Here is a 19,022-nt window from a genome sequence, read left to right as displayed (position 1 = left end):
AAGGGGAACCGATGGATGTACTGTACTTAGATTTCCAGAAGGCATTTGATAAGGTGCCACATCAAAGACTATTGCGGAAAATAAAAGCTCATGTTGTATGGGGTAACATGTTGGCATGGATAGAAGATTGGCTAGCTAATAGGAAACAGAGAGTAGGCATAAATGGGTCATTTTCTGGTTGGCAAGATGTAACGAGTGGTGTGCCACAGAGATCAGTGCTGGGACCTCAACTTTTTACAATTTATATAAATGACTTGGATGAAGGGACCGAAGGCATGGTTGCTAAATTTGCTGATGACACAAAGATAGGTAGGAAAGTAAATTGTGAAGAGGACATGAGGAGGCTACAAAGGGATATAGATCAGTTAAGTGAGTGGGTAAAGATCTGGCAAATGGAGTATAATGTGGGGAAAATGTGAAGTTGTCCATTTTGGCAGGAAGAATTAAAAAGAAGCATATTATCTAAATGGTGAGAGATTGCAGAGCTCTGAGATGCAGAGGGATCTGGGTATCCTAATGCATGAATCGCAAAAGGTTAGTATTCAGGTACAACAAGTAATCAGGAAAGCTAATAGAATGTTATTGTTTATTGCGAGGGAAACTGAATACAAAGGTAGGGAGGTTATGCTTCAGTTCTACAGGGCATTGGTGAGATCACATCTGGAGCACTGTGTACAGTATTGGTCGCCTTATTTAATGAAGGATGTAAATGCGTTGGAAGCAGTTCAGAGAAGGTTTACTAGACTAATACCTGGAATGGGCGGGTTGTCTTATGAGGAAAGGTTGGACAGGCTAGGCTTGTATCCGCTGGAGTTTAGAAGAGTAAGAGGTGACTTGATTGAAACATATAAAGATCCTGAGGGGTCTGGACAGGGTGGATGTGGAGAGGATGTTTCCTCTTGTGGGAGAATCTAGAACTAGGGGTCACTGTTTAAAAATAAGGGGTTGCCCATTTAAGACAGAGATGAGGAGAAATCTTTTCTCAGAGGGTCGTGAGTATTTCGAACTCTCTTCCTCAGAGGCTGGTGGAAGCAGAGTCTTTGAATATTTTTAAGGCAGAGGTAGATAGATTCTTGATAAGCAAGGGGGTGAAAGGTTATCGGGGGTAGGCGGGAATGTGGAGTAATCAGATCAGCCATGATCTTATTGAATGGCGGAGCAGGCTCGAGGGGCCGAGTGGCCGACTCCTGCTCCTAATTCGTATGTTCGTATGTAACCTGTGCAGCAGCTGGGGCCTGAAAATCAGCTTCACTGCCCCTGGGCTGGGAAAGGGGGACATGAGGTAACATTCTCCCTCTTACCCCTTTCTACACTTCTTTTACAGGGTTTTAGAAGTGGAGCATTTACAGACAGGAAGCTCAGACCAAACATCACTTCAAGATCAGACAGTCACTCGATTCACCAGGACCTGATTCAGTCGCTCCTCCAATCTGCTGGCACACCAGCTTGTTCACACTAATGAGAGACCTTTTAAATGTTCTGAGTGTGGGAAGAGATTTAAAAGGTCCCAGGACCTGAACAGGCACCAGCTGGAGAGAGCAGGAGAGATTATGTTCACCTGCTCAGTGTGTGGGAAGGAATTCACTCGGTCCTCGAATCTGCTGGCACACCAGCGAGTTCACACTGGGGAGAGGCTGGTGAAACATTCTGACTGTGGGAAAAGCTTTAAAATCTCCCAGAAGCTGAAGGGACACCAGCTGGAGAGAGCAGGAAAGAGGCCATTCACCTGCTGCGTGTGTGGGATGGGATTCACTCGGTCATTCAATCTGCTGAGACACCAGCAAGTTCACACTGATGAGAGACCATTTAAGTGTTCTGACTGTGGGAAGAGCTTTAAAAGCTCTGGGGATCTGAAAGAACACCAGCGAGCTCACACTGATGAGAGACTATTTAAATGTTCTGACTGTGGGAAGAGCTTTAAACGCTCTGGACATTTGACGGCACACCAGCGAGTTCACACTGGGGAGCGACTGTTCACCTGCTCCGTGTGTGGGCAGGGATTCACTCGGTCCTCAACACTGCTAGAACACCAACAAGTTCACACCGGGGAGCGGCCTTTCACCTGCTCTGTGTGTGGGAAGGGATTCACTCAGTCATCCCACCTGCTGCCACACCAGCGAGTTCACACTGGGGAGAGGCCGTTCACCTGCTCTGTGTGTGGGAAGGGATTCACTCAGTCATCCCACCTGCTGAGACACCAGCGAGGTCACACTAATGAAAGGCCTTTCACCTGCTCTGTGTGTGGGAAGGGATTCACTCAGTCATCCCACCTGCTGACACACCAGCGAGTTCACACTGGGGAGAGGTCGTTCACCTGCTCTGTGTGTGGGAAGGGATTCACTCAGTTATCCCACCTGCTGACACACCAGCGAGTTCACACTGGGGAGAGGCCTTTCACCTGCTCTGTGTGTGGGAAGGGATTCACTCAGTCATCCCACCTGCTGACACACCAGCGAGTTCACACTGGGGAGAGGCCGTTCACCTGCTCTGTGTGTGGGAAGGGATTCACTCATTCATCCCACCTGCTGACACACCAGCGAGTTCACACTAATGAAAGGCCTTTCACCTGCTCTGTGTGTGGGAAGGGATTCACTCAGTCATCCCACCTGCTGAGACACCAACGAGTTCACACTGTTCTGTAGCTGGGGCGACATGAACATGGAATGGATGAATGTTTTCGAAATTCTTGGACTGCTGTTTAATCTTTAAGACTGTTGTGCTGATGATTCCCTTTGTTTGACTGTTCATGGTGTTACACAGAATGTACAACACAGAAACAGGCCATTCGGCCCAACTGGTCCATGCCAGTGTTTATGCCCCACACCCACCCTACTTCAATTAACCCGATCAACACATCCTCCCATTCCTTTCTCCCTTGTGGGGCTTCCCCATAAATCCATCTGTGCTGTTCACCTCAACTACTCCCTGTGGTAGCGAGTTCCCCATTCTCACCACTCTCTAGGTAAAGACATTTCTCCTGAATTCCCTACTTGATCTGTCAGAGACTATTTTATATTGATGGCCCCTTAAATATGATGAGATTCTGTTAAGCTGACCAGTATGTTGTTGTACTTTGTCTTTTTCTGATGGATGAAACATTACTGAGCCCCTGTACCCGTGTTATGGGATGAAGTGCCAGACAAGTGAAGGCACAACGTCTGGGTTTGAATCTAATAATAACCTCACGGACCGTATAGTTGTGATAACCCGACGGTCTTGTGGTTATAGTCTGGTCACAGATGGACTAAATTCCCTGAATTAGCAGGAGTTCAGGAGGCAGTCAACAGACGGGTCCAAACAATCTCATTTCCTGAGCGGTAACCAAGCTTGTGTATAAGAACAGGCCACTTAAGCCATTGTCAGTTGGAACAGACTCGAGAAGGTCCTAGTAAAGGACCTAGAAAATGTCCTAGTAAAGGATCCCCTTGGAATGAGTGACCATAACATGGTTGAATTCCATATTCAATTAGAGGGTGAGAAGGTTGGATCTCAAACAAGCGTGCTAAGCTTGAATAAAGGAGACTATGAAGGTATGAGAGCGGAATTGAGTAGAGTGGATTGGGAAAATAGATTAAAGGGTAAGACGATACATGATCAGTGGTGTACATTTAAGGAGTTATTTTACAACTTCCAAAAAATATATATTCCACTGAGAAGAAAAGGGTGTAAAAGAAAAGACAGCCATCCATGGATAAGTAAGGAAATTAAGGATAGCATTCGACTAAAAACAAGGGCATATAAGGTAGCCAAATCTAGTGGGAGGATCGAGGATTGAGAAAACTTTAAAAGACAGCAAAAAATAACAAACATTGATTAAGAAAGGGAAGATAGATTATGAAAGTAAATTAGCAAAAAATATAAAAACAGATAGTAAGAGTCTTTATAGTTATATAAAAAGAAAAAGGGTGGCTAAAGTAAATGTTGGCCCCTTAGAGGATGAGACCGGGGAATTAATGGTGGGAAATATGGAGATGGCAAAAACACTGAATGAATATTTTGTATCAGTCTTTACAGTAGAAGACACTAAGAATATCCCAACACTGGACAAACAGGGGGCTATAGGGGGGGAGGAGCTAAACACGATCAAAATCACTAAGGAAGTGGTACTCGGTAAAATAATGGGACTCAAGGCGGATAAATCACCTGGACCTGATGGCTTACATCCTAGGGTCTTGAGGGAAGTGGCGGTAGGGATTGTGGATGCATTGGTAATAATTTTCCAAAACTCCCTGGACTCTGCAAAGGTCCCGGCAGACTGGAAAACTGCTAATGTAACGCCCTTATTTAAAAAGGGCAGTAGACGGAAGACTGGAAACTATAGCCTAACATCTGTGGTAGGTAAAATATTGGAGTCCATTATTAAGGAGACAGTAACAGGACATTTGGATAATCATAATTTAATAGGACAAAGTCAGCATGGTTTTATGAAGGGGAAGTCATGTTTGACAAATTTGCTGGAGTTCTTTGAGGAAGTAACATATAGGGTGGATAAAGGGGAACCAGTGGACGTAGTGTATTTAGACTTCCAAAAGGCATTTGACAAGGTGCCACACAAAAGATTATTGCTTAAGATAAAAAATCACGGGATTGGGGGTAATATTCTGGCATGGATAGAGGATTGGCTATCTAACAGAAGGCAGAGAGTTGGGATAAATGGTTCATTCTCGGACTGGCAATCAGTAACTAGTGGTGTTCCACAGGGTTCAGTGCTGGGTCCCCAACTCTTTACAATCTATATTAACGAATTGGAGGAGGGGACTGAGTGTAACATATCAAAGTTTGCAGATGATACTAAGATGGGAGGGAAAGTAGTGAGTGAGGAGGACATAAAAAACCTGCAAGGGGACATAGACAGGCTAAGTAAGTGGGCAGAGATTTGGCAGATGGAATACAATACTGGAAAGTGTGAGGTTATGCACTTTGGCAGGAAAAATCGTAGAGCAAGTTATTATCTTAATGGCAAGAAACTGGAAAGTACTGAAGTACAAAGGGATCTGGGGGTCCTGGTGCACGAAACTCAAAAGGTTAGTATGCAGGTGCAGCAAGTGATTAAGAAGGCCAATGGAATGTTGGCTTTCATTGCTAGGGGGATAGAATATAAAAATAGGGAGGTATTGCTTCAGTTGTACAAGGTATTGGTGAGACCGCACCTGGAATACTGCATACAGTTTTGGTGTCCATACTTAAGAAAATACATACTTGCTCGCGAGTCAGTACAAAGGTGGTTCACTCGGTTAATCCCGGGGATGAGGGGATGGACATATGAGGAGAGGTTGAGTCGATTGGGACTCTACTCATTGGAGTTCAGAAGGATGAGAGGCGATCTTATTGAAACATATAAGATTGTGAAGGGGTTGGATCGGGTGGATGCGGGGAGGATGTTCCCGATGATGGGTGAAACTAGAACTAGGGGGCATAGTCTTAGAATAAGGGGCTGCTCTTTCAAAACTGAGATGAGGAGGAACTACTTCACTCAGAGGGTGGTAGGTCCATGGAATATGCTGCCCCAAAAAGCTGTAGAAGCTACATCATTACATAAATTTAAAACAGAAATAGACAGTTTCCTAGAAGTAAAGGGTTATGGGGAGGGGGCAGGAATTTGGACATGAGTCTAGGTTCGGATCGGTCATGGCCCTGTGGGTAGCGGAGCGGGCCCAGGGGCCATGTAGCCTGATCCTGCTCCTAATTCTGTTAGATTCAGGAGATGGTTCTGTGATAGTAGATTGGCGGTTAGGATCAGATCAGCCATGATCTTATTGAATGGTGGAGCAGGCTCAAGGGGCCGATTGGCCTACTCCTGCTCCTATTTCTTATGTTCTTAAGATCGCGCGTGAATCCACTGTACTTCTATTCTCCAGATTGAGGGCATTATCACCTGATCTGTGTTATGCAGCGCTCTTAATAAAGCCTGGAGAGACAATTTGTGTTCTTGTGAGCTTGATTATCTGGTGTCCGAAACCCTGGGACTCCCGCTCATTTGTCAACCTCAGTGTGTGGAAAGGGATTCCCTGGTGTATCCCACCCGCTGACACACCAGCGTGTCCACATTGTGACTGCGGTGGGTCGATTCCACTGTATCCGATGCCTTTAATCACATCCAGGACTGAACCATGTTAATTCAGGCAACTGGGGCTTGTTAATGTTAAGAGCCCCCAATAACTGGGCTGGATTTAAAGATTATTCCCTGTTCTCTCAGTACCAGTGAGCAGAGAGAAGCTGATGTTATAGAATCATAGAGCACAGTAGGATGCCTTTCGGCCCATCATGCTGGTGCCAGCTCTCTGAAAGAGCGATGCAATTAGTCCCACTGCCCTGCTATTTCCCCACACCTCTGCAAATTTCTGCTTTTAGTATATATCCAATTCCCTTTTGAAAGTTACTATTGAATCTGCTTCCACCTCCCATTCAGGCAGTGCATTCCAGATCATCACAATTCACTGGCTAAAAAAAGTCTTCTCATTTCCTCTCTAGATTCTTTTGCCAATGAACTGAAATCTGTCCTCTCGTTACCGACCCTCCTGCCAGTGACAATAGCTTCTCCCTGTTTGCTCGATCAAAACCCCTCATAATTTTGAGCACCTCGACCATAGCTCCACTTAACCGTCTCTGTTCCAAGTTATATTGCCGTTATTTTGTGAATTGTTGCTGTGATCGAGGTGCTGGATGTCCGTGCCTGGGGAATGGGACATTCTATCCTCGTGAGCTCCGAGTGTCAGCATCCAGCAATCTCTGGTCAGGGACTGTCTTTTTAAACTGCCTCACCTGAGCTTTTTGACTCCCTGATTTCATTATGAAACATTTCAGAGTTTTTGCAGAGTGACCAAGGCTGAACAGATAAATGTGAGGTATTACATTTTGGTCGGAAGAATGGGGAGGTCACTTATCACTGGGAGGGTGCGAGTCTAGGTGGGGTAGAGGAACAAAGGGATCTCGGAGTACAAATACACAAATCACTAAAAGTTGCGACACAGGTTAGCAAGGCCATAAAAAAAGCAAACCAAGCACTAGGGTTTATTTCTAGAGGGATAGAATTGAAAAGTAGTGAAGTTATGCTAAACCTGTATCGAACCTTGGTTAGACCACACTTAGAGTACTGCGTACAGTTCTGGTCGCCATATTATAAAAAGGATATAGAGGCACTGGAGAGGGTGCAGAGAAGATTTACAAGGATGATACCAGAAATGCGAGGGTATACATATCAGGAAAGGATGAACAGGCTGGGTCTCTTTTCTCTTGAAAACAAGGCTGAGGGGTGACCTAATAGAGGTCTTTAAAATTATGAAAAATGTTGATAGAGTGGATACAGAGAGAATGTTTCCACTTGTGGGGAAGAGCATAACCAGAGGCCTCAATATAAGATAGTCACCAAGAAATCCAATAGGGAATTGAGAAGAAACTTCTTTACCCAGAGAGTGGTGAGAATGTGGAACTCGCTGCCACAGGGAGTGGTTGAAGCGAATAGTATCGATGCATTTAAGGGGAGGCTAGACAAGCATATGAGGGAGAAGGGAATAGAGGGTTATGCTGATAGATTTAGATGAGGAAAGACGGGAGGAGGCTCGAGTGGAGCATAAACACCGGCATGGACTGGTTGGGCCGAATGGCCTGTTTCTGTGCCGTATATCTGATGTAATCCTATGTCAAGTATCCCAGCTGGCTTAGCTCCAGGCACTTTAGCTCAGTGGGCAGCACTCTCACCTCTGAGTCAGAAGGTCGTGGGTTCAAGTCCCAGTCCAGAGACTTGAGCATAAAAATCTAGGCTGACACTCCAGTACTGAGAGTGCTGCGCTGTCAGAGGTGCCGTCTTTCGGATGAGATGTTAAACCGAGGCCCCGTCTGCTCTTTCAGGTGGATGTAAAAGATCCCATGGCACTACATTGAAGAAGAGCAGGGGAGTTCTCCCCGGTGTCCTGGGGCCAATATTTATCCCTCAATCAACATCACTGAAATAGATTATCTGGTCATTGTCACATTGCTGTTTGTGGGAGCTTGCTGTGCACCAATTGGCTGCTGCGTTTCCTACATTACAACAGTGACTATACTTCAGAAGATCTTCATTGGCTGTAAAGCGCTCTGGAACATCCTGATGTTGTGAAAGGCGCTATATAAATGCAAGTCTTTCTTTCTCAGCAAGAGGGCGAGTGTCAGTGGTTGGAGGGAGGGGCTCAGTGTTGTCACTGGGTGGACACAGACAGATTGAAGCTAAAAGACAGAGAATGCTGAAGTTTGGAATGATAACAGCCAAAGTCAGGAGTTGGGCCCTTTGCCTCGATAAGGGAGGTGGTTGCTAAGAGACCCACAGACCTAATAACACTGCAAACTGCTCAGGCAGCAGACTTGTTGGCAACATGTGAGGTCACGAGTGAGTTGGTGCCCAGACAACAGAGCCTTGGGCATTCCTGAGAGAGACAAACTGGTTCTGTAACCGGGAGAACAGGTTGAGGGAGTCACTCTACGTGGGACGGCTCGTCTGAGGTGTTAACACAGAGTCAGCTTGGGAATGGGATGATCAATGAATCATAGAATCATAGAAATTTACAGCACAGAAGGAGGCCATTCGGCCCATCTTGTCCGTGCCGGCCGACAAAGAGCTATCCTCCCTAATCCCCCTTTCCAGCACTTGGTCCGCAGCCTTGTAGGTTACGGCACTTCAAGTACATATCTGTTAGGGTGAAAATTATACAGCTTAAAGCAGCAACATAAAGAATTAAAGAATGTATTGTAAGAAGTGAACTTGTAAATAAGAAACAAGACAAACAAACTCAGCTTAAGCGGGGGCGGCTCAGCTCGGGACACAACCTGTAATTCCCCCTTAGGCTTTACAACATTCGCTGCCCTCATTTTGTGTTAAATTCACAAAGCTTCCATCTTTGCCCCATGAGGATTCCCCATAGTGTGTCTAAGTGCTGTTGTGGTGGGCAAGAGGCAGGAATTAACTGTTTGTGTCTGTTCCCATTAAAACCATTGTGCTTGACATTAATTGAATTGAGGAATAGTCGACATTTTTAAGTAGTTTCTTGCCAGATTGAGGGTAGGCAAGATAATTGATAGAAGGCCTCCAATCAAATTACATCAGTGCCCTTCAGCCAGTCAGATTAATGTGTTCAAATGAGGCAAAATAAAATGAACAGTTATTGAATGTGGGAAACACTAAATATTTCATATTTATTCAGTGGTGCAGCCTTCTGCAAACTATTTGCTGGAAGCCCTTTGGATGTATTAATGTAATTCTACTATTCTATAATGCAAAGTCGATGAATCAGAATTGTGTGTATTGATGAGTTACAGTAATTGGTAGCTGCAAAACTGCCCGTTTTGTAATTAACCATTAAAAAGTGCCCAAAGTTCTGGAAGGTTCCATATCATTTTATGTTACCAATCTAGTATCCTGTGAGGACCGGGGAGTTGTTGCTGGGGAGCGAGATTGGTTGAAGACACCTGTGTGTAATATTTTGCGAGAATGTATAAAAGAAGTTTCAATACCTTGTTGCTAAGGGAACGTGATTGGGTGAGGACAAGAGAATTGTTGCTGGGGGAGAATGTTGTCAATTTCTGTCCTGGACTCTCAGTGATGGCTTTTGGAAACTCCTTTCACAGGCTGTGAGAAGGGCAGGATTGACAGACGGGGAAACTCAAACCAAACTTCACATCGAGATCTCAGAGAGTCACTCCATTCATCAGGACCTGAAATTCATCGGCCTTTTGAGTGTGGAAGGAGAAATGTTTGGGAGGTAAGTAGCATGGAGTCCAGTTCTACGGAGTGCTGCTTCTACAGAGTGCTTAACTCGGGAATTGGGTGAGTGAGCGAATTCGATGAGGTGGGGGTAAGAGGTGCTGCTTGATACGTGAAAAAATATAAACAACTCGGGTTTAATTAGGACTGTGGGCTAAGTTACAGTAAAGACCTAAAGCATATAGCTAAATGTTATAAATTAAACAAGATTATTACCTAGATTAAAAACTATTAATAGACAATTGGGTATTTCAAAACTTGAAAACCTAATTAGTTAAATAAAATACAATAGAGATGGCCGGGCAGGTGATGTGTTGCAGCTGTAGCATGTGGGAGCTGGTGGACCCCAGTGTGATCCACAGCAACCACATAGAGTCATAGAGGCACAGAAGGAGGCCATTCGGCCCATCGAGTCCGTGCCAGCTCTCTGTATACAATCCAGTCAGTCCCACTCCCCCGCTCTATCCCCGTAGCCCTGCAAGTTTATTTCCCTCAAGTGCTGATCCAGTCTCCCCTTGAAAACATTGAGTGTCTCCGCTTCCACCACTTCCGTCGGCAGCGAGTTCCAGGTCCTCATCACTCGCTGCGTAAAAAAGTTTTTCCTCACATCCCCCCTGTATCTCTTGACCAAAAGCTTAATTCTGTGTCCCCTAGTCCTTGTACCATCAACTAGTGGGAACAGCCTTTCACCGTCTAGCCTATCCAAACCCATCATAATCTTGTACACCTCTGTCAAATCACACCACAACCTCCTTTGCCCTAATGAAAACAAATCCAGCTTCTCCAACCTGTCCTTGGAGCTAAGATCCCCCATCCCCGGAACCATTCTGGTAAATCTCCTCTGCACCCTCTCAAGGGCCTTCACATCCTTCCTAAAGTGTGGTGACCAGAAGTGTCTGCAGCTCGAGGAACTTCGGCTCAGAGTTAGAGTCATAGGGCTAAAAATTGGGTTTTGGCTTAGCCAGGGCTTTAGCGCCGGAAATTAGTGCAGGCGCAAAGTCCCCTGCGCGCGCCAAAAATTCAGTGGCGCCGCGCCCAAACGGCTGCCGGCGCTACTGAAGGGTCTTAGCGCCTGGAAAAGGGCGCTAACTGCCGTTTCGCGCCGGAATTCCGGCGCTGCGGCACCCGATGCGGTGCGGCAGGCTGGGGAAGTGCAGGCCTCCTCCTTCCGTTAAGGAGGAGCTGCCTGCACCCGGCCGCGGCCCGCGCAAATCTGCTTAAAAATGAGCCCGGCACCTCGGACAAGTGCCGGGCTTGCATCTGTTCCGGGGGGGGGTGGGAGAGAAGTCCGGGGAGGGAGCTGCGGGCAGGCGCCGGCGCTAACTGCAGTAAGGCACCTCTGACAAAACGCTGGTTGCAGCTGCCACGGGCGAGGCGGCCGCAACTCAATTTCGGAGTTCGGGCGGGTTACCACGGCAACCGGGACGCTGCGCACACCGATGACGTCATCGGTGCCGGCGCAGCGCTACCGGAGCAACGCCGATTTAGGGCCCCAGGGAATTTCACTACTGGCCATAACTCCGGCGCAAGGCCCTCTAGCGCCTCAAATGAGGCACTAAGGCTACTGAATTTTCAGCCGATAGAGTTATACAGCACAGAAAGAGGCCCTTCGGCCCATCGTGTCTGCGCCGTCCATCAAGCCCTGACTATTCTAATCCCATTTTCCAGCACTTGGTCCATAGCCTTGTATGCTATGGCATTTCAAGAGCTCATCTAAATGCTTCTTGAATGTTGTGAGGGTTCCTGCCTCTACCACCCTTTCAGGCAGTGAGTTCCAGATTCCAACCACCCTCTGGGTGAAAAAGTTTTTCCTCAAATCCCCTCGAAACCTCCTGCCCCTTACTTTGAAACTATGCCCCCTGGTTATTGACCCCTCTACTAAGGGAAAAAGTTCCTTTCTATCTCCCCTATCTATAACCCTCATAATTTTGTACACCTCAATCAGGTCCCCCCTCAGCCTTCTCTGCTCTAACGAAAACAACCCCAGCCTGTCCAGTCTCTCTTCATATCTGAAGCGCTCCAGCCCAGGTAACATCCTGGTGAATCTCCTCTGCACCCTCTCCAATGCAATCGCATCCTTCCTATATTGTGGCTACCAGAACTGCACACAGTACTCCAGCTGTGGCCTAACTAGCATTTTGTACAGCTCCATCATAACCTCCCTGCTCTTATATTCTATGCCTCGGCTATTGAAACCAAGTATCCCATATGCCTTTTTAACCACCTTATCCACCTGTCCTGCTGCCTTCAGGGATCTATGTACATGCACACCAAGGTCCCTCTGATCCTCTGTCCTTCCTAGGGTCCTACCATTCATTGTGTATTCCCTTGCCTTGTTAGTCCTCCCAAAATGCATCACCTCACACTTTTCAGGGTTAAATTCCATTTGCCACTGTTCTGCCCATCTGACCAACCCGTCTATATCGTCCTGTAGCCTGAGGCTTCTCTCCTTGCTATTTACCACTCCACCAATTTTTGTGTCATCTGCGAACTTACTGATCATACCGCCTACATTCATATCTAAATCATTAATGTACACGACAAACAGCAAAGGACCCAGCACCGATCCCTGCGGTACACCACTGGACACAGGCTTCCAGTCACAAAAACAACCTTCAACCATCACCCTCTACCTCCTGCCACTAAGCCAATTTTGGATCCAATGTGCCAAATTGCCCTGGATCCCATGGGTTCTTACCTTCTTGACCAATCTCCCATGTGGGACTTTGTCAATAGCCTTACTAAAGTCCATGTAGACTACATCAACTGCACTACCCTCATCCACACACCTAGTCACCCCCTCTCAAAATTCAATCAAATTGGTTAGACATGATCTCCCCCTGACAAAGCCATGCTGACTATCCTTGATTAATCCTTGCCTCTCCAGGTGGAGACTAATTCTGTCCCTCAGAATTTTTTCCAATAATTTCCCTACCACTGATGTTAGGCTCACTGGCCTGTAATTCCCTGGTTTATCCCTACTACCCTTGTTGAATAATGGTACTACGTTAGCTGTCCTCCAGTCCTCCGGCACCTCCACTATGGCCAGAGAGGTTCTGAAAATTTGTGTCAGAGCCTCTGCAATCTCCTCCCTTGCCTCACACAGCAGCCTGGGATACATCTCGTCTGGGCCTGGGGGTTTATCCACTTTTAAGCCTGCTAAAACCACTAGTACCTCCTCCCTCTCAATACTAATTTGTACAAGTATATCACAATCCCCCCTGCCTGATTTCTATGCCTGCATCGTCGTTCTCCATAGTGAACACAGATGCAAAATATTAATTTAAAACCTCACCTTCATCTTCTGGCTCTACACACAGATTGCCACTTTGGTCCCTAATGGGCTCTACTCTTTCCCTGGTTATCCTCTTGCCCTTAATATACTAATAAAACACCTTGGGATTTTCCTTTATTTTGCCTGCCAGTGTTTTTTCATGACCCCTCTTCGTTCTCCTAATTTCTTTTTTAAGTACCCCCCTGCACTTTCTATACTCCTCTAGGGCTTCCAGTGTTTTTAGTCCTTTGTATCTGCCAAAAGCCCCCCTTTTTTTCCTAATCCATTCTTGTATGTCCCTTGACATCCAGGGTTCCCTGGGCTTGTTGGTCCCACCCTTGACCTTTACAGGAACATGTTGGCGTTGTACTCTCTCTATTTCCTTTCTGAAAGACGCCCACTGCTCTGATGTGGATTTTCCTACAAGTAGTTGATCCCAGTCCACTTTGGCCAGATCCTGCCTTATCATATTAAAATTGGCCTTCCCCCAATTTAGATCCTTTATTTCCAGTCCATCTTTGTCCTTTTCCATAACTACTTTAAATCTCACCGAATTATGGTCACTGTCACCAAAATGCTCTCCTACTAACCCTTCTACCACGTGCCCTGCTACATTCCCTCGAATTAGGTCCAGTACCGCCCCTCTCTTGTAGGACTTTCTACATGTTGGCTGAAAAAGTTCTCCTGGATGCACTTTAAGAATTCCACACCCTCTAAGCCTTTCACACTCTGACTATCCCAGTTAATATTGGGGAAGTTGAAATCCCCAACAATTATTACCCTATTATTTCTACACTTCTCTGAGATTTGCCGACATATCTGTTCCTCTATCTCCCCCTTACTGTATGGGGGCCTATAGTACACTCCCAGCAAAGTGCTTGCCCCCTTTTTGTTTTTAAGTTCTACCCATATGGCCTCATTAGAGGAACCTGCTAAGGTATCATCCCTCCTTATAGCAGAAATTGACTCCTTGATTAATATTACTAACCTGATTTTTGGTCAACTCTTGGCGTATTCACGTTTAATAAGTCTCCGGGAGAAGGAGTCGCTTCACTTGTACTGGTTCCTGGGGCCTGATCACCTTCCCCAGGAGCAGGGTCTTGACCCTGACTTTATTCACTTGTACTGGTTCCTGGGGCCTGATCACCTTCCCCAGGAGCAGGGCCTTGATTCTGGGGGTGTTTTATTGCACCGCATGGTGTACTTGAGAAGAGCCCCATCAGGGCGAGTGCGGGAGGGTCAGGGGGCGCATGCGGGGGGGTCAGGGGGCGCGTGCGGGGGGGTCAGGGGGCGCGTGCGGGGGGGTCAGGGGGCGAGTGCGGGGGGGTCAGGGGGCGCGTGCGGGGGGGTCAGGGGGCGCGTGCGGGGGGGTCAGGGGGCGCGTGCGGGGGGGTCAGGGGGCGCGTGCGGGGGGGTCAGGGGGCGCGTGCGGGAGGGTCAGGGGGCGCGTGCGGGAGGGTCAGGGGGCGCGTGCGGGAGGGTCGGGGCGTGTGCGGGAGGGTCAGGGGGCGAGTGCGGGAGGGTCAGGGGGCGAGTGCGGGAGGGTCAGGGGGCGAGTGCGGGAGGGTCAGGGGGCGAGTGCGGGAGGGTCAGGGGGCGAGTGCGGGAGGGTCAGGGGGCGAGTGCGGGAGGGTCAGGGGGCGAGTGCGGGAGCGTCCATCTCCAGGACCAGTGTGTATCTGAGTCATTGGGACTCTCTCTGACCTTTCTCCCCAGTCCATCTCCAGGACCGGTGTGTATCTGAGTCAATGGGACTCCCTCTGACCTTTCTCCCCAGTCCATCTCCAGGACCAGTGTGTATCTGAGTCAATGGGTCCCCAGTCCATCTCCAGGACCAGTGTGTATCTGAGTCAATGGGGCTCTCTCTGACCTTTCTCCCCAGTCCATCTCCAGGACCAGTGTGTATCTGAGTCAATGGGACTCTCTCTGACCTTTCTCCCCAGTCCATCTCCAGGACCAGTTTGTATCTGAGTCATTGGGACTCTCTCTGACCTTTCACCCCAGTCCATCTCCAGGACCAGTGTGTATCTGAGTCAATGGGACTCTCTCTGACCTTTCTCCACAGTCCATCTCCAGGACCAGTGTGTATCTGAGTCAATGGGACTCTCTCTGACCTTTCTCCCCAGTCCATCTCCAGGACCAGTGTGTATCTGAGTCAATGGGACTCTCTCTGACCTTTCACCCCAGTCCATCTCCAGGACCAGTGTGTATCTGAGTCAATGGGACTCTCTCTGACCTTTCTCCCCAGTCCATCTCCAGGACCAGTGTGTATCTGAGTCAATGGGACTCTCTCTGACCTTTCACCCCAGTCCATCTCCAGGACCAGTGTGTATCTGAGTCAATGGGACTCTCTCTGACCTTTCCCCCCAGTGCATCTCCAGGACCAGTGTGTATCTGAGTCAATGGGACTCTCTCTGACCTTTCTCCCCAGTCCATCTCCAGGACTAGTGTGTATCTGAGTCAATGGGACTCTCTCTGACCTTTCTCCCCAGTCCATCTCCAGGACTAGTGTGTATCTGAGTCAATGGGACTCTCTCTGACCTTTCTCCCCAGTCCATCTCCAGGACCAGTGTGTATCTGAGTCAATGGGACTCTCTCTGACCTTTCCCCCTAGTGCATCTCCAGGACCAGTGTGTATCTGAGCCAATGGGACTCTCTCTGACCTTTCTCCCCAGTCCATCTCCCGGACCAGTGTGTATCTGAGTCAATGGGACTCTCTCTGACCTTTCTCCCCAGTCCATCTCCCGGACCAGTGTGTATCTGAGTCAATGGGACTCTCTCTGACCTTTCTCCCCAGTCCATCTCCAGGACCACTGTGTATCTGAGTCAATGGGAATCTCTGACCTTTCTCCCCAGTCCATCTCCAGGACCAGTGTGTATCTGAGTCAATGGGACTCTCTCTGACCTTTCTCCCCAGTCCATCTCCAGGACCAGTTTGTATCTGAGTCAATGGGACTCTCTCTGACCTTTCTCCCCAGTCCATCACCAGGACCAGTGTGTATCTGAGTCAATGGGACATTCTCTTTGACCTTGTTCCACAGTCGATCTCTGGAAGCTCTTTGAATCGGAAGGGTTCTCTCCGGTTGGTGCTCTCACAATCCTGTGCTGGTTCACCTGCTGTTGTTCCTCAGTCTACAATCCCTGTTTACTTCGAGCTGAGCACCTTCCTCAATCACACCATCTCTCACCGGGACATCTAATTGTGGCAAAGCAGAAAATAAGAACAATATTGAAAACGTGAAATAATATAATGTAGACTTTTAATCAGCTTACTAATAATTCAATTTCAAGGCCGAGTATTTGTTTGATTTTGTGCCTTTCCTCAGATCCCCAGTTGCGGGGCTGTTTGTTTAGTTTGGAGATTTTCCTCAGATCCCCAGTTGCGGGGCTGTGTATTTAGTTTGGAGATTTTCCTCAGATCCCCAGTTGCGGGGCTGTGTGTTTAGTTTGGAGATTTTCCTCAGATCCCCAGTTGCGGGGCTGTGTGTTTAGTTTGGAGATTTTCCTCAGATCCCCAGTTGCGGGGCTGTGTGTTTAGTTTGAAGATTTTCCTCAGATCCCCAGTTGCGGGGCTGTGTGTTTAGTTTGGAGATTTTCCTCAGATCCCCAGTTGCGGGGCTGTGTGTTTAGTTTGGAGATTTTCCTCAGATCCCCAGTTGCGGGGCTGTGTGTTTAGTTTGGAGATTTTCCTCAGATCCCCAGTTGCGGGGCTGTGTGTTTAGTTTGGAGATTTTCCTCAGATCCCCAGTTGCGGGGCTGTGTGTTTAGTTTGGAGATTTTCCTCAGATCCCCAGTTGCGGGGCTGTGTGTTTAGTTTGGGGATTTTCCTCAGATCCCCAGTTGCGGGGCTGTGTGTGTAGTTTGGAGATTTTCCTCAGATCCCCAGTTGCGGGGCTGTGTGTTTAGTTTGGAGATTTTCCTTAGATCCCCAGTTGCGGGGCTGTGTGTTTAGTTTGGAGATTTTCCTCAGATCCCCAGTTGCGGGGCTGTGTGTTTAGTTTGGAGATTTTCCTTAGATCCCCAGTTGCGGGGCTGTGTTTAATTTGGAGATTTTCCTCAGATCCCCAGTTGCGGGGCTGTGTGCTTAGTTTGGAGATTTTCCTCACTAAATTTCCGGCCTCCTGAGACTCCCCCATTCTCACTGCTCTGGGCGGAAATGCGCCATTTTCTGTGCGGAGTTACTGCCCGGAGCGGTGACCCTGTGACCCTCCCTCGCTGTGATCTAAACTCAGGGCTGAGCAGCCGTTGTCGGGCCGGGTGCTGAATGGAGCCGAGTTCCCTCAGTCACAGAACAGGCCCTGTAACCCGGGCAACAAGCCTGTTTCTGACCGGCCCAGCACACAGCAAACCCATGATCAGCAGGGGAGCAGCACTGCGCCTGCGCGGGAGAGAGAGAGAGAGAGAGAGAGAAAGGGACGGCACTGCGCCTGTGCCGGAGGGCGAGAAAGGGAGCGGCACTGCGCCTGCACAGGAGGGCAGGGGAGCGGCACTGCGCCTGCGCGGGAGAGAGAGATAGAGAGAGCAAGGGCGCGGCACTGCGCCTGCGCGGGAGTGCGTAAGGGAGCGGAACTGTGCCTGCGCCGGAGTGCAAGGAGCGGCACTGCGCCTGCATGGAAGAGAGAAAGGGAGCGGCACTGCGCCTGCACAGGAGGGCAGGGGAGCGGCACTGCGCCTGCGCGGGAGAGAGAGAGAGATAGAGAGAGCAAGGGAGCGCCACTGCGCCTGCGAGAGAGAGAGAGAAAGAAAAAGGGAGCGGCACTGCGCCTGCGCGGGAGTGCGTAAGGGAGTGGAACTGTGCCTGCGCCGGAGTGCAAGGAGCGGCACTGCGCCTGCGTGGAAGAGAGAAAGGGAGCGGCACTGCGCCTGCACGGGAAAGAGTAAGGGAGCGGCACTGCGCCTGCGCCGGAGTGCAAGGAGCGGCACTGCGCCTGCGCGGGAGTGCAAGTCTGCGTCACAGCGCCTGCGCGGGAGAGAGAAAGGGAGTGGTATTGCACCTGCGCGGGAGAGCGATGTCGCACGAACGCATCACTATCGCTCCCAGTGGTGGGAGGACTACATCGGAACATATTGTCAGGAGGAGGCCATTCAGCCCCTCCAGCCTGTTCCACCAGCCCATTCCATTCACTCCACCTGATTTCAAGAAAGGGTTGAGCATACTGGATACAGCAAACACCTGACAACTAGCCGCGCCTCTAGCCAAGCTGTTCCAGTACAGCTACAACGCTGGCATCTATCCGACAATGTGGAAAACTGCCCAGGTATGTCCTGTCCACAAAAAGCAGGACAAATCTAACCTGGCCAATTACCGCCCCATCAGTCTACCCTCAATGATCAGCAAAGTGATAGAAGGTCTCATCGACAGTGCTATCAAGCAGCACTTACTCACCAATAACCTGCTCAATGATGCCCAGTTTGGGTTCCGCCAAGACAGTTCGGCTCCCAACCTCATTACAGCCTTGGTCCAAACATGGACAAAGGAGCTGAATACCAGAGGTGAGGGGCAAATGTAAGAAGTCACACAACACCAGGTTATAGTCCAACAGTTTTATTTGAAATCACAAGCTTTCGGAGCGCTGCTCCTTCGTCAGGTGAAGGGGAGGTGAGGGGAGGTGAGAGTGACTGCCCTCGGCATCAAGGCTGCATTTGACTAACTGTGGCATCAAGGAGCCCTAGTAAAACTGAAGTCAATGGGAATCGGTTGGGGGGGGGGCGGGGAGGAACCTCCACTGGCTGGAGTCATACCTAGCACAAAGGAAGATTGGCTGTGGTGATTGAAGGTCAATCATCTCAGCCCCAAGACATCGCTGCAGGAGTTCCTCAGGGCAGTGTCCTAGGCCCAACCATCTTCAGCTGCTTCATCAACGACCTTCCCTCTAACAAGAGGTCAGAAATGGGGATGTTCGCTGATGACTGCAGCGAGGTGATTTACTTCCTATGTTACCTTACACTGTACACACACAGCCCGAGAATGGCCTCTCCCTTCCCCCACTCACTCCATGTTCCGGAAATATTTCC

General features: G+C 48.8%; 1 pseudogene; it reads left to right on the top strand.

Moving 5' to 3' along the window:
• The first annotated feature begins 1,388 nt into the window (after positions 1 to 1,388).
• Positions 1,389 to 19,022, top strand: part of LOC147084075 (uncharacterized) — a 42,216-nt pseudogene continuing 24,582 nt past the window's right edge.

Source organism: Somniosus microcephalus, unplaced genomic scaffold (assembly GCF_052327205.1).
Source record: "Somniosus microcephalus isolate GS21.2 unplaced genomic scaffold, FLI_Smic_1.0 scaffold2, whole genome shotgun sequence".
Taxonomy (NCBI): domain Eukaryota; kingdom Metazoa; phylum Chordata; class Chondrichthyes; order Squaliformes; family Somniosidae; genus Somniosus; species Somniosus microcephalus.
This window is presented reverse-complemented; position numbering and strand designations above follow the sequence as displayed.